The 14,963-nt window shown below is 46.3% G+C and overlaps 1 pseudogene across 1 annotated transcript; it reads right to left on the bottom strand.

Annotated features, from left to right (window-relative positions):
• Window positions 1-1,648: 1,648 nt before the first annotated feature.
• LOC311178672 (acidic leucine-rich nuclear phosphoprotein 32 family member E-like) lies at window positions 1,649-2,761 on the bottom strand (annotated as a pseudogene). The gene is made up of 3 exons: window positions 2,592-2,761; window positions 2,334-2,492; window positions 1,649-1,876 (listed from the first exon to the last, which is right to left on the bottom strand). The product of its transcript is annotated as an acidic leucine-rich nuclear phosphoprotein 32 family member E-like (transcript).
• Between the last annotated feature and the right edge of the window lie 12,202 nt (window positions 2,762-14,963).

Raw genomic sequence — 14,963 nt, 5'->3', positions numbered from 1 at the left:
CAAAAGAATGACTGCAAAACAGACCGAAAGGCGAGTTACAATATTATAGAATCATGTGAATACCAAAAATATTTACCCTCCTTATGGCAAAATGAGACAGTTAACAAAGAATAATGAGACAGCGTTTAAAGCCCCTCCCTCCCCCCATTTAACTCTACACCCCAAGCATTCTCCTCAGTTGCTCCTTGCACCCCAATATTCCTTTCCTCGACGGACGGCATCGTCACCCTCTTCAAGGTTAAGTGCTTTGAGAAACTGATGCCTGGTGGACATCATCCGTCCCTGCAGGAGGAACGCAGGTGTCGTGAGCAACTGCAAAATTCTACTATAACCAAACTCGCATCTCTTGCCTAACAGGTCTTAGTCCTGCTTCGGAAAGCATCCCTCCTTGCCTCCCTGACACAGCTCCGCCGCTCCTGCCGAGCACGCCAGAATGTCATCTGTGAAACAGGAGGGCCGGGCGAATCTGAATTCTTTTCCAGCTCTCAAATTCCGCCTCGTCGCCTGAGTGGCAGGGCGGTGCAGTGCAGAGAGCCCCGGGCTGGACACCGTCTAACAAGCCCACGACCGCATCCCTCGCTCCGCGGGGATCCTCCGCACCCGCGGGGCCAGACCCGACCGCCGACCCGCGGGCTCCGAGCGCGGCCCTGGGCCCCGCCGCCCCTCGCGGGCTCCCGGCCGGGGCTGCGGCGGCCGCGGGGCAGGGGCGGCGCAGGCCCGGCCGCGCGGCGCGTCCCCGGGGGCGCGGGACCCTCTGCCCGCCGCCCGGGCTCCCGTCCCGCCCCGCCCGGCCTCTGACCTGCTCTCCGCCCGGCGGAGCTCGGCTCGGCGTGCTGCGGCGGCCGCCCGGCCCGGCCCGCTGTCACCTCCGCCCCTGGAAGCGGCGGGCGGGTCAATCCGGTGTGACTCAGCGCGGCCGCCCCGCCTCCCGCCGCCCGCCCAGGCTTCCGCCTCGCGCGGCCCGCCAGCCGGGGGGCGCCACGCTCGGGCCCCGCGCGCCCACCTCGGGGCGCCCGCCCCGCGCTCGCGCCCCCTGGCGGCCCGCCCGGCCCCGCCCGGCCCGCGACGTCAGAGGGGGCGGCGCCCCGCGGACGCCGCCGAGGGAAACTGAGGCCCGGCGGCCTACGCGCGGCTCTGCTGACCGCGAGCTTCTTGGCTCCCCTGAGGCGCCCGTAGCCCCGCGCGGCCGCCAGCCTCGACGACCCGCCCGCCGCGTTCCCTCAGCGCCTGTGGGAGTGCGGCCCTCGCTGCTGCCCCGAGGCAGTCTCCTGAGGCACGGCGCTCCACACCGGCTTCCTCAGGGCTGCCCCCCCCCCTTTTTTTTTTTTGAAAAAAGCGATTTTTTTTTAATTATGGGATAAAAATGACCAATAGTTAGCGTGAATAAGAAAAGTTAAGATTCTAAATAAATTGCTAGAGAATTTCACAATGAAGTCAATGAAAAATGTCCTCTACATACAATATGATCAGTAACAGACTAGTAAATCTTATTTGAAATGGTAAGGCAAACATAGTAAAATCACACTTTTTCCTATAAAAAGTTACACGTTATCTTCTGTAGGGATGGCCATCTTACATGAAGAAACAGAGAAGATGTGATCACTCTATTGCACCCCCAGGACGTGAGGGAGTCTGGTCTTAGAATGAGCTAGTCATCTTCTTCCTCACCATCATCTTCAGTCTCTCCTTTCCTCTTTTCCCCTTGAAGACCTTCTTCCTTATCTTCCTCTTCTCCCCCTTCTTCAACATAGTTATCATCATCGTCTTCATCCTGAATTTCTTCTTTCATCAAGTATGGGAGGCCCACCTCCTCTTCACCCTCCCCCAGTTCCTAGCCGGCTTCCTCTTCATCCTCATCCTCATCCTCATCCTCATCTTCTGTTAGGGGGAAAAGGATGTCCCAAAGCAAATTCCATATAGGCTTTGTGGACTCCACCCCCCCCCAGGTCAAAGCCAAAGACACTGGGAACTCCAAATCCCATCACCACCAAAGGGAAGGTGGCTGGGACCTGAGGGTGGGGTTAAGCAGCCAGGTGGATACAAAAGGCAGACACGTGGGCTTTGGGGGCTCTCTCCATTTTTGGCTGTCCGCCAGCTCTGAGAGTGACTTTGGGTTTCCAGGTCGTCGGATCGGGTAGGACGCATTAAAGACTTTATTTCCCTATTTTCTGCCTGAGTTGTATATTTTCCTTATTTCTTTTTCTCTTGTAAATAAACCTTTTATTAACCCTTTTGCGTGTGTCTGTAGTAGAGTATTCATAAGTCCCTTTAAAGCGCGCGGGTGAGGACCCACAGCCAGGAACCCGTTTAATATCGGGGTTGCTCTATAACACTTCCTCCTCTTCCATGTAGCCTTCAGGGGGACCAGCTTCATTTTCATTTTCATCATCTTCATCTTCATCTCCATCTTCCTCGTCCCCTCTTCCGAGTCTGGTGCTTCATTATCCTCCTGATCAAATCCATCTAAGTATGTGATTTGCTTCTTTTTTCCACTGAGGAAAGTCTCTCAGGACATCATCAAGCACTTAAAAAAGCAAAGAATGGCAGAAGGCGAGAGCGGGGCAGCACTGAAAGGCTGCTTTCAACCAGACCTGGAATCCTCCCCAGACTCCCTTTGTTCCTTGAAGGCCACACAGTCGCAGTGCTTGAAATTCTGAGCCTTCGGTTTCTGGGATTGACCTGGGCCACTCCCGGGCAACAAGTCTGTCATCACTAGGCACAACAGGGATAGACCTCCATTTCCAACACTTTGTTCGACCATAGTTGCACGCTTTTTTCCCCCTGATGGTAAAATATAAACAACATAAAATTTATTTTAACCATTTTTAAGCGTACAGTTCAGCAACATTTAAATACATTCACATTGTGTGTCAACTATCACCACCATCAACTCCAGAACTTTTTCATCTGCAACTAAAACCGTATTCATTAAACACTAACTCTTCGTGCCTCCCTCCCCAGCCCCGGACAACCTCCTGCTTTGGCCCCTGTGAAGTGGACTACTCTAGGAACCACTTGTAAGTGGGGTCATGCAGTATTTGTCCTTTGCCAGGGACTTACTTCACTCAGCCTAATGCCTTGCAGGTTCACCCATGGTCTGTAATGATGGCATTTTGGTTATTTATTCATCTGTCCCTGGACACTTAGGTTGCTTCCACCTTTTGGCTATTGTGAATAGTGCAGCTATGAAGGAAGACATACAAATACCTGTTTGAATGCCTGCTTTCAATTCTTTTGGGGTATATGCCTGAAGTGGAATTGCTGGGTCACATGGTACTTCTGTTTCATATTCTGAGAAACAGCCATACTGTTTTCTTCCTTTACTTTTTGATGTATTACTATTTGATGTATTTACATTGCGGGCAGAAAACTTTCTAGTAAATTATCAGTGTTCTTGGTTTTTGACAAAATTGTTAGCAAATTCTTCATTTGGGGATAGTAAACAGTGACTCCCCCCCTTCTATAATAAATAACATTGCAAATCAGTTCTCTCTATTTTTGAAGACATCATTCAATTAACCACAATTTTGTTTGTGTTCTGCAGGTGTTCTTTCTTTCTTTCTTTTTGGACAAATTCAACTATGCCATGTGAAATCAAGACAAAACAAAAATCAAGCATTTCATTTTAAAAAGAAAACCACTTTGAATGTCTTTACATACGTTCAAACTCACCTTGAACTTTTTTCCCTTTCCTCCAAAAAAAGTCTGTTAGCTATCCGCAGCCACTGCAGCACGAGTTTGATCCCTGGCCAGGGAGCTACCAACATGGCACAGCAGACCTCTCCTGATTATCCCACCACTCCCCTCAGCAGTGTATTTCAGTCAATCTGCCTGTTCTGTTCCCCACTCTGTCTCTGGTGAATCCTCTCACCCCCCCCTCCCACAACTCTGGCCTTACACAACAGTTTAAAAAACCTGTCCCTAGGGCATTACAAAGATTCTAAATTATCAAGGCAAATAACATTCTTTCATTCATCAACAAAGATTACATTTATGATGTGACAGACCAATTGTGACAGGTATTTAGGATTCAGTCTGACCAAGACAGACAACAAACTCCTGGTCCTCATGATGCTCACATTTTACAATGGGTGACAAACAATAAACAAAGGATAAATAATTACAGGGTGTGATGAGTGCTGTGAGGGAAACAAACCAGATGATATAACAGATTACATCTCTAGACAATTAAACCCTAATGCCTTAGGCATCCATTCTATCTGACAATTAACTTCTCTGCAACAAGAATGGTGCAAGGTATTATATGCAATTCATGTGAGAAGTGAAATAGCAATCAAAATATTTTCTGTAGTTTGTGGTTTATAGGCAGATCTGACCTAATAAGGACCAAAATAAGGCGCGGAAAACTTTTTGAAATAGTGGTGGTCAACGAAGTCTCCGGGGATGTGACATTTATTTGAAACCTAAATGATAAAAAAAAAAAAAAAAAAAAACCAGCCATTTCAGAGCTGAGAAAGGGTCCTTCAGATAGGAGAGACTAGAAAGTGCAAAGTCCTGAAGTAGAAAATAACTTGGCAAATTTCAGAAATAGAAAACAAGTCAGTGTGGGCAAGTGAGAATAACTAGATGAGGAAGCTCATCCTGGGTCTTGTGGGCTATGGTCAGCAGTTGAAATTTCATTTAAGTCAATATATTAATACATTACAAAATATCCTCCATTGAACGGACTGAAATGAAAAACATCAAGAGATAAATGTGAGTAGAACTGCTTTGTTAGCAATAGTAACATTCACATGTGTAATATTCAAATTAAAAGGTTTGATTTTTTTTCCTGCATTAACCTCAATAAATCAAAACACACAGTGGTTCAATTCTTGTGCATTTTGATTCATATCATTGATCAAAATTATTTGGTTGTATCATCTCCTTTGATCTCATGTCTGAGCCTAAATCCAACCTTTCAGGACATCTCAGGATGCATCATTGTACGATGAACTGCATCTCTACCAGCTCCAAATCAAAGCCACTTGCCCCTGTGGCTGGAATGTGTCACATCACAGCCACAAGCTGTTGTTTGCAATAGCAAGCTGATGAGTGTAGCAAGCTGCCAAAACTAAACAAAGCTGGCCTTACCCAGGGCACAAGTCATCTAGCCATTAATTTTGGAAGAACCAGGGGCCCAGCTCTAGAAAGAGGAGAATCCAGAGAAAATATGCTATTCTTATTACTGTTAGTAATGATGTGGCCCAACTACTTAAAGACAGAATGTAGACGGCACAGGCTTGTATTCTAAGATGTCAGGGAAGGAAGAGACATTACTTGGAAATACTATTAATTTTTACCAAGATGGTGCCAGAATGCCCCAGGACCTAAAAGAAAAGGGAAATCTCATGCTCTCCTGGAGAAGTGAGTCATCCAGAACAATTTCAGAGGGAGTGCATCTAGTTAGTGGACTTGTGGGAGAGCAAGGCCAACTCCTAGTAAAAGACAACAGAGGTCATTTAGTTCCACTTAGGAACAGACTTCAGTAAAAAGAAAAACTGTGTCTAAATTCTAGGCCTGAGCCTTAAACCTACTGTCCATTTGTTACAAAATGAAATTAGCCAGTGTTAAAAAGTTCGGGCCAAATAGAAACTTTCTCCTTGACATATTCAGGTGGAGCTAAAGAAATAAATACAAGGGGCCTCCTTAGTGGTGCAGGGAGTTGAGCACAGCGCTGTGAAGCAGTCTGCAGCCTCTGCAGCGTGGGTTCGATCGCTGTCTAGGGAGATACCCACATGGCGTGGCTGACCTCTCCCGCCTTGCCCGCTACTCCCCTCAGCAGTGTTTTCGGTCCATCTGCCTGTTCTGCTCACCGCTCTGTCTCTGAATCCTCTCACCCTCGCACCTCTGGCCTGTACCCCAGTTCTTGTATGCATAAATAAATAAATCTTTTTTTTTTAAAAGAAATGAATACAAGACTCATTTTTTTCATGAAGTGAGTCATTGCTTACTAGGAACATCACTCAAAACTGGCTGCTATACTCCCTGGATTGTCCTAAAGAACAGCTTGAATACTACCCTTGGTTGTGTACTCATATTTAGGGAAACACCTGATTTGCCCAAGATAACAGAACTTGTAAAGGACAAAGTTAGGATTCAAACCATCCTCTGCCAGCTTCAAAGTCTTTCTATTGTGCATGGTGGTCTCCCCACTCAGATTAGTTTTGAAACTTTGCTCCAAGTTAGTCGGCTTTGCCTTCCTTTGGAATATTTTATCCTGATACGTCCATGAAGTTTAATAAGGAAACTTCAATGTTCTTCCTGGAGATATGCCAGGAATTGTATAGCAGAGAAAACCTGACTCCTGTGGGCCCTGGTGGGACCGTACTCTTTGATGTGACGCTGTGCTTTTCTAGCACAATCTGGGAAAGCAGTACCTGTTTAAGCAGCTGGGCCACATGCTGCCTCTTGAACTGTGGTCAAATTCATGCTCCCCCATACCTCCCCTCCATATGACAAATATATGTTTAAAAATAGGGTGCAGTGCTTCATAGAAATGAGTCATCCAACACCATACTATACCAAGTCAGGTCTACATTAGCCAAGCAAAGTAGGAAACTGAATGGTAATATAGATTATGATTCTCTGGTTTTTGACAGGGCTGATCTTAATCACTTCACATATTATTGAAAAGTTGTCTGCCTCTCGCTGCCCTCACAGATGGGCTGGTGAATTTATCTTTGTATGCCTGTTGCCTAGAAAAGTGCCTGGCACATAGGTGTGCCTACTGAACATCTGAGTTGAGTCACAGTAAGAGTTAAATGGTACATGAATTTAATAAACGCACTGTTCTTATGTTGTTTTTATCCATAACCATTCATCCTTCTTTATTTAACAATAGTGCTTTGAATTAAAAAACAAAACAAAACAAACTGTAGACCAGTGTTAAAAAGTTAGGGCCAAATATGAAAAAAAAGCTCAACATCACTTGTAATCAGGGAAATGCAAATCAAAACTACCATGAGATACCATCTTACACCAGTGAGAATGGCACATATTAAAAAAACTAGCAACAACAAATGTTGGCGAGGATGTGGGGAAAAAAGAACTCTCCTGCACTGTTGGTGGGAGTGCAAACTGGTCCAATCACTATGGAGAGCTGTGTGGAGATTTCTTGACCTACTAAACATAGAGCTTCCATAGGATCCAGCAATTCCACTCCTAGGTATTTACCCAAAGGACACAGAAACATCAATTCCAAAGAGCACCTGCACCCCTATGTTTATAGCAGCACTGTTTACAATAGCTAAGCTTTGGAAACAACCCAAATGCCCAAAAATAGATGACTGGATCAAGAAGATGTGGTACATATACACCATGGAATATTACTCAGCATTCAAAAAAGATAAACACATGCAATTTGCAGCAACATGGATGGCGCTGGAAGGGATCATGCTCAGCGAAATAAGCCAGAAAGAAAAAGAAAAATTCCAGATGGTCTCACTCATAGCAGGAATCTAGAAAACTTAAATAAGGGACCAGGAAAATGAATAACTATAAGAAAGTGAAAATCAAAATCAACAAAAGACTATGAACCAGAGACACTCTATCGGGGGTAGGGGGCGGGAGGGGAGGGATTGGGGTCAAAGTAAGGGGGTTGCAATTGTATGGGGAATATAAAAATAAAATTTATTTAAAAAAAAAGTTAGGGCCAAATAGAAACTTCTCCTTGACATATTCAGATGGAGCTAAAGAAATGAATACAAGATGTATTTTTTCACTAAGTGACTTATTGCTTACTAGGAACATCACTCAAAATTGGCTCCTGTCCTCGCTGGATTGTCCTAAAGAACAGCTGTCATACTACCACCCCTGCCCCTCACCCCCGCTTTCTAGGAATGGGCATATGACCCCACAGTGACCATCAGAGTCCCTGTGTTAGTTTGAGGGTCAAGCCCATCACCCAATTTGTACTATTGAGAGTCAGCCTAAGAATCAGCATTTGCTGCTACGCTGGTAGAATAGCTGCTGGTCCTCTATTCTCCTCCTGCGGAGGGTCTGTATGAGAATGAAATCACTCAAGACAATGATATCAAGAAGTGGAGAGACTCCACACCACACAGCTGGGGCACCTGGATCTAATTGTGTACAAACTCCCCCCACTTTAACTTTTTACTTATTTGAGACACTAAAGGTCCTATCTTTAGTGCCAGTCAGAGAAGAATCACTTATGGTCCCTAGCAAAATAAGAGAAATAATTTATAAGACTTTCTTATTCTGAGATTATATCATTCCTAAACTTTGGCATTAAAGTATTTATGAATTGGTGGTGATAATAGACAGCAATTGTATTTTGCTAATTGTTTTTAGTAGAAAATTGGAAAATTAGTACAAAGTAGAAAGTCAGTGGATCTTTATCTGTCCTTCTATCTATCTCTCTTAGTCTGTTCTGGCTGCTGTAACAAATTACCGAAGACCTGGTAGTTTAGACAGAAAACACATTTTCCCCCCAGTTTTGGAGGCTGCAAAGTCTGAGGCCACGACGCTATTATGGTCAGGTTCCGTTAAGAAGGAGAACTGCCTGGCTTGGAGATGTCTTGTATCCTCAGAGGGCAGGGAGAGGCGCCAGCTCTCTTCCTGTTCTTATAAGGACACTAACTAGGGCTCCCCTATGTGATACTATCACCCCCGCCCCGAAGTCTCCACCTCCAAATACCTTCACATTAGGGCTCAACATATGAATTGGGGGGGGACACAAACTTTCAGTCCACTATACCCGCCACTGAAAAGAATTTTTTCACTCTGTGAAATAAAAGTCTGCTACAATCTACGGTGCGTGGAAAATATTTTATCTGGATACACAAATAAAATAAAATGATGAGCCTTTTATTTCTTAGTTTATTTATATTTCATCTGATTCCAGAAGGGATTTAAGTAAACTCGCTCTCTCCTTTGATCTAGTGCCCAGGATGAACTCTTCATTCCAAAGCCCTCACATAGAACAATCTGAAAGGAAGTCAAAAGAGGCCTTTCCTCCTTCCCTGTGGGCTGACCGGGATCCAAGCCATGCTTTTATTTGCCTGCTCCCTGGGATTCTGCAGGAGGCACGTGTGTCTGCAGAAGCAAGCCCTGCCCCTGAGGGTGCCTCCTTGGCCACTGGTCACCCACCCCATAGAGGCACCACATCCCTATTTCCAGGGATGCTATGAGCCATGTGGGAGGGTTTGGTGGATGCGAATGTGAGGAGGTACAAGGAGCATGTGGGGAGTGAAAAGAACAAATGTCAGAGAAGGAAAGATCCATGAGAGGAAAGAATGGGGGAAGAACATGAAGTGGTGAGGAGAGGAATAAGAGAACGTGGGGGTGGGAGGGAAGGCCTTATAAATAGTGGCATTTAAGTTTTGGGGCGAGAGAGAAAATTGATGTTTGCTTAGGCATTTGCCCAGAGGGGATGTTTACTCAGGATTTAACAGCCAGAATGAAGTTAGTGTTAAAGTAGGAATGAAGTCACCTTCCAGGCAGGCAGCAGGCAGGATGGGGCATTGGTGCAGGGTGTGTGCTGGGAATGGTGTAGGAGACAAGTCATGGCACCACATCTCTGAAGAGGATGCCTCCGGCACGTGAACACTGATGAGATTTTACGTGGCACATTTGTCCCAAGCCATGCTGTCCCAGCTTCCCCTTCCTGACCTCTGAGGTGACTGGTCAGGTCAGGCGCGTTTTCTGTAGCCATAGAAAATGTGAATCTTGCTGGCTCGCTTATAACTTGGCTCACTGTGGCTTGAATGTTATGCTGTGTCTTGGACCTATGCTGGGTTAGGCTTCTAGTCTGTTAGCTTATAGTTTGGGAAGCTAAACACACACACACACACACACACACACACACACACACACACACACACACACACACACAACCTTATACCCAAGAAATGTAGCTGTTAAAGCCAGCCCTGTTCTTCCCTGCTGCAGGATCTTTGGACTTGCTGTTTCTTTTGCCTGAGTTTTTATTCCTAGTCTTTTAGGCCCTCTTTTTCCTTATCCCTTACATCTCAGTCCAAATACCAGCTCCTCAGAGAAGAATTCAAACTGATCCCCCTGGCATTTCCTCACTTAGCACCACTTCTCTACTAATTCTTTTCATCTATTTGTTTATTGACTTATTTTATTCTTTGGTTCTCCCTCCAAATCCCTCCAGTTCCAAAAAAGTAGAAACCACGTCTCTTTGATTTGCAGTGTCTCCCCCAATCTTAATGCAGGTTTGATTCATTCAATGAATTCAAATATTTGTCAGATAAATGAAACACTAAATTAACTGCTCTGAATTCACATCCTGGAGCTTTAACAGAAAACAAAACTTGACACCATTGTATTGGGACCTTATTGTTTCAGAATAAACTTAAACTGTGGGAACCTATATTTGACGATTTAAGAGGTCTCCGGCGCCCACTTACCCTTCAGTGCCCTGAAGTTGGACATAAGAGGTTGGGCTGTTACACAGTTTACTGATTTTGATCCTTTGGAAAAGGGAGAGGAGCTCCTTTATGAAGAAGTATTCTGCCTGCAGAGTCTCTAGACAGTCCTTCCATTTTCTCTTGTCTCAGTATTTGTGCCAATGGCACAAGTCCATAATCCAGTATGAGCAATTTGGTGCAAATAACAGGAACTATTTGTAACAAGCAATTTGATGCAAATGATGGGAACGATTTGTAATAATTTGTTACTCTTATTCAAAGGTTGAAATCCCTGCTGTCAGAGACATGTGTTCTTTTTTTTTTTTAAAGATTTATTTATTTATGCATATAAGAACTGGGGTACAGGCGAGAGGTGCGGGGGTGAAAGGATTCACCAGAGACAGAGTAGGGAACAGAATAGGAATATCGACTGAAATACACTGCTGAGGGGAGCAGCAGGTGAGACAGGAGAAGTCTGCTGGGCCATTTGGGTTACCTTCCCAAAGGTATTGAACTCTTGCTGCAGTGGCTGCGGATAGCTTCAGAGTCTGAGACTTATCCCCTTGCACAACCAGGGAGACCCTGACATGTGCTCTTTAGAAAGAGAAGATGGCAGAGTCACCCACTGGGTGAAGATGACCACAGCAGCCTCTCACTTGAAAAGTTACATGTTTCTGAGCTTTGTTTTACATACATTTGCTTCAGGTGAGAACATAGCAGCTCTATCACTCATCATGGTGACCGCATGGTTTTTTCTGTTTCATTTGTTTAGTATCTTAACCAATTAACAATTTGAGGTCACTTATGTGTTAGTTTTCTATGAGTGTGTAACAAACCAGCACAAATTAAGAGACTCAGAACAGCACAAATGTATTATGCCATCGTTTCTTTGGTCAGGGTCTGGACCCTCCAGGTTAAGCTGAAGCCTCTGCTCCCATCGCACAAAGCTGCCCTCAGACATGGCCTGAGCTCATCCAGATCACGGGCGCCACTCATTTCCTTGGCACTAGGACTATGGTCTCTGTTTTCTTGCCACCTGTTGCACTGGGATCCCCCTCTGCTCCTAGGGGCTGTTCCTCTTCATAGGCAGTTCACAACCTGTCTGCGTTATTCCTCTGAGCCAGCCAGAGAAGCTCTTTGCTGGCAAAGACCTCTTCTGATTAGTCCAGGCCCATCCAGGATAAGCTCCCTTTTGATTAACTTGGAATCAACTGATGGGGAACTTTGATTACACCAGCAAAATCCCCTTTGCCATCTAATGGAACAAATGATGGGACTGATACCATCACAGGTTCTGCCACATGCAAGAGAAGGGGTGGTCCAGGGCCAGGTCTGCAGGAATCCAGAATTCCCCTCCTATGGTTTATCAACAAAAAATAGATGCTAACAACAACAAAAAATAGATGCTAAAGCTATACAGAGTAGAGAAAAAGAAGAACATAATGAAAAAGAGGAGGAAAAAATATGAATGCAATCTTGGCGATCATTCAGCCAACATGCATGAGCTTATATATGTTTGGAGCACTGGGCATACCATTGATTAAAATGGAAAGACAGAAGGATCACAGCTTACCAGGGCAGAAACCTCAGGAGGGTGGGAAAGCAGGAGGAAACAGTCCAGGTCCAAAATCATCATTCTGTTTGAAAATTGGAAAGTCTCCTATGTCATAAGAGAAGGAGAATTACTATGTATAAGGTAAGTGAAATTGCTAGACTTTTACACCGCTGGCCTCTGTGGCTATCGTCTGCGGCCTTAAATGCAGGAGGCACTTGGAGCATAGACGGGGCATGCATGCCTGATGGCGGACGCCAGGAGTGTGGTGTGGGCGTGCGTAAGTGGGCGCACCTGAGCCTGGAGGCTGAGGCTATACAGGTGGCATCACACAAGAGCACGGCTGCGGCAGAAGACTACAGCATGGGGCTACCAGAAAAGAGTGACCACAGAGAGGAAGAGACCACAGATGATGGCCACCTGAGAGAGCCCAACGAGAAAGAGCCAAGATCCTCTGGCTGGGGGCCCCCAGCCCCTCCGCCTGCCCTGCACCTGGTTGCCACACTACAAATGGTGTAGAAAGATCATTAAAAGCCTGGAAAAAGCCACTGAGGGCTCCAGGACTCTCCTTTACCCGCCTGCCAGATCCAGAGAGTCTGCCTTGTGCTGGCTGGCACCACACTATGTCATGAAATCTCCAATTTGAAAGTGCCAGAAAGGATAAGGAACTAATAAAGATTTTCTAGCACATGAGAGTAAAAAAATAAAATAACGCAGGGTGGGGGTAGTCCAGCCCATTAGGAAATGGCCTCACTCACTCCTCTTTGCAATCCGAAATCCTGGTGTCTGGGTCAGACCCTGCTTACAGTCAGCCAGCCCCAGGAGTGAAAACCCCCTGAGGAGCGCCCCAGTCTCCGCCCTACTGGCTCATGAGTATTACTTTCAATCCTCACAGACTCCAAGAGAAGTAGTTATTAGCTCCATTTTTTCCAGGTGAGTAACAATGACTCAGAGAAGCTAAGTTACTTGGTTAGGGTCACACAACAAATAACAAACAGAACTACAGTCAAAGTCCAGGTGCGCAGAGCCTAAAACCTATGCCTTTCACCACAGCCTTCTCTCTCCTCAGGGAACACCATCTACCTTGGCTGGTGTTCTGTGTAGATTTTCTCTTTGCGAGCCGATATGCAGGTATAAAATAGTAAGGGGCCCTGCAGGAAAGTGGTAGACTCCACTTAGAAGCCCTCCCTTCTTGGTCTGTGACCCCGCCCTCTCTGTCCCCTATTAGCACATCCTTCCTTAATGTGCCGAGAAATTGTCTCGTAGGGTTAAGGCCAGAGGCTATGTTTTCCATAAGTGTTCTGACTGTATAATTCCCTCCAGCTTGAGTGACTTTTACTCAGAGCAGTTTTTAGGGTTTAAAAACCAGTAATGCCTTTAAATCTGCAGCATGACAGGAGGATCTGGGCAGAACTCAGAGTTTCAACAGAACACCTTGACACGGTGGTGAAGCCCCGGCGCCAGGTGGGGAGCTCTCCCGATAAGCAGGAGAGAACTCTTGGTGCTTCTGCACTGCCGTGGCCCTGCTGGGTCCAGGCCACCTTCTCTCTGGTGGTCAGCAGCTCCTGCCTGACTCAGCCTTGCCCTTGCTCCAGCCAACCCTCAGGCTACGGCCAGAGAGAGCCTTCTAAATCTGGTCAGCCACTCCCTACAGGAGAGCCCTTCAATGACTCCTTGTTCTTCCCGGGATAAAGTCCAAACTCTGTAATGTGGTTCAAAGGTCCTTCAAGACCTGGTCCTCTACCCTGCTGGAGCTCTTGCTCCCACCAGCTCACTCACTCCTGCCACAGTGCATTTCTCCTGATTCCCAGATACTGCCCTCTCTCCAGCCTCTACACCCTCTGCACTTGCAGCTCCTTGGCCTACTGCTCCCCCACTTCCCACTCAGGAGTGACTTTCCAGATCTTCCCAAGACTATAGGAGGGCCCTTCTCACAGATTCCCTGACCCCACCCCGGAGTTTACTGAATCAGCAATGATCACAGTGCAGTAAGATGACCTATTGTCTCCTAGACCCGGTCGTCCTGAGAGTGCTGGCTTGTATCTTATTTGTATTCTCTGCATTTATTGAAAGCAAGGACTCAGTAAACGCCCTCTGCATGAGTGAATGAATGAGTGAATGAAAGTATGTGGCTGTGCCAAGGAAGGCAATGAGACTCTACTTTCAAACATCAGTTCTGTTCAGAAGTGAAAAGAGCCTTCCCAATGGGGCCTCCCTGGAGGCGCAAGGAATTAAGACGCAACCTGTGAAGCTACCCGCAGCCTCTGCAGCACAAGTTCAATCCCCGGCCAGGGAGCAACCCACATGGCGCAGCAGACCTCTCCTCACTTGCCCGCTGCTCCCCTCAGCAGTATTTTTCAATCTGCCTGTTTTGCTCCCCACTCTGTCTCTGGTGACTCCTCTCATCGCTCCCCCCAACAGCTCTGGCCTGTGCCCCAGTTCTTGTATGCAAAAATAAATAAATCTTAAAAAAGAAAAGAAAAGAGCTCTCCCAAGTAGCTGCTCTTTTATAACAAGAAGGGAAACAAGGAACATGGGATTAAAATCGGGAAAAAGGGAAAGATGTAGAGAAAGGATAAGTCACCTGAGGAGAGAATACTCTTTCTAAATGGGGAAAAGATACATTTCTCTTGTTTTCCTTCTGACCACAGATGGAGATGGCTCAAGTAACAGAAAAAATCACGTGTTCATCCTAATCCTGGAAGGCCTCCTGCAGAGGGCAGGGGGTCACCGAGCATGGCTTGGTTTCGGCTGGGTGTGGGACACTTGTTGAGAGGAGCTAATTTGCCTGATGTTAAGAAAGGGCTGAGTTAACTGGGGAGGGAGGGGGAAGCCTGCCCTGCTTATTAACTGAGGCTGAGACCTGAAACAGGGTGCATGGTAAAGAACCCTTAACAAGCCTCAGGGATAGGGGATTTGGGGACCCTCCCATGCCTAATTGAGGGGGTGGGGGTGGGTGTGGACTTGTGAGCCGTATAGTGAAATACCACACGAAGTCTTCAGTGACACCCACTTTA

Source organism: Talpa europaea (assembly GCF_964194135.1).
Source record: "Talpa europaea genome assembly, chromosome: 10".
Classification (NCBI taxonomy): domain Eukaryota; kingdom Metazoa; phylum Chordata; class Mammalia; order Eulipotyphla; family Talpidae; genus Talpa; species Talpa europaea.
Note: the sequence above shows the minus strand (reverse complement) of the source record. Positions and strands in the feature narration are given on the sequence as shown.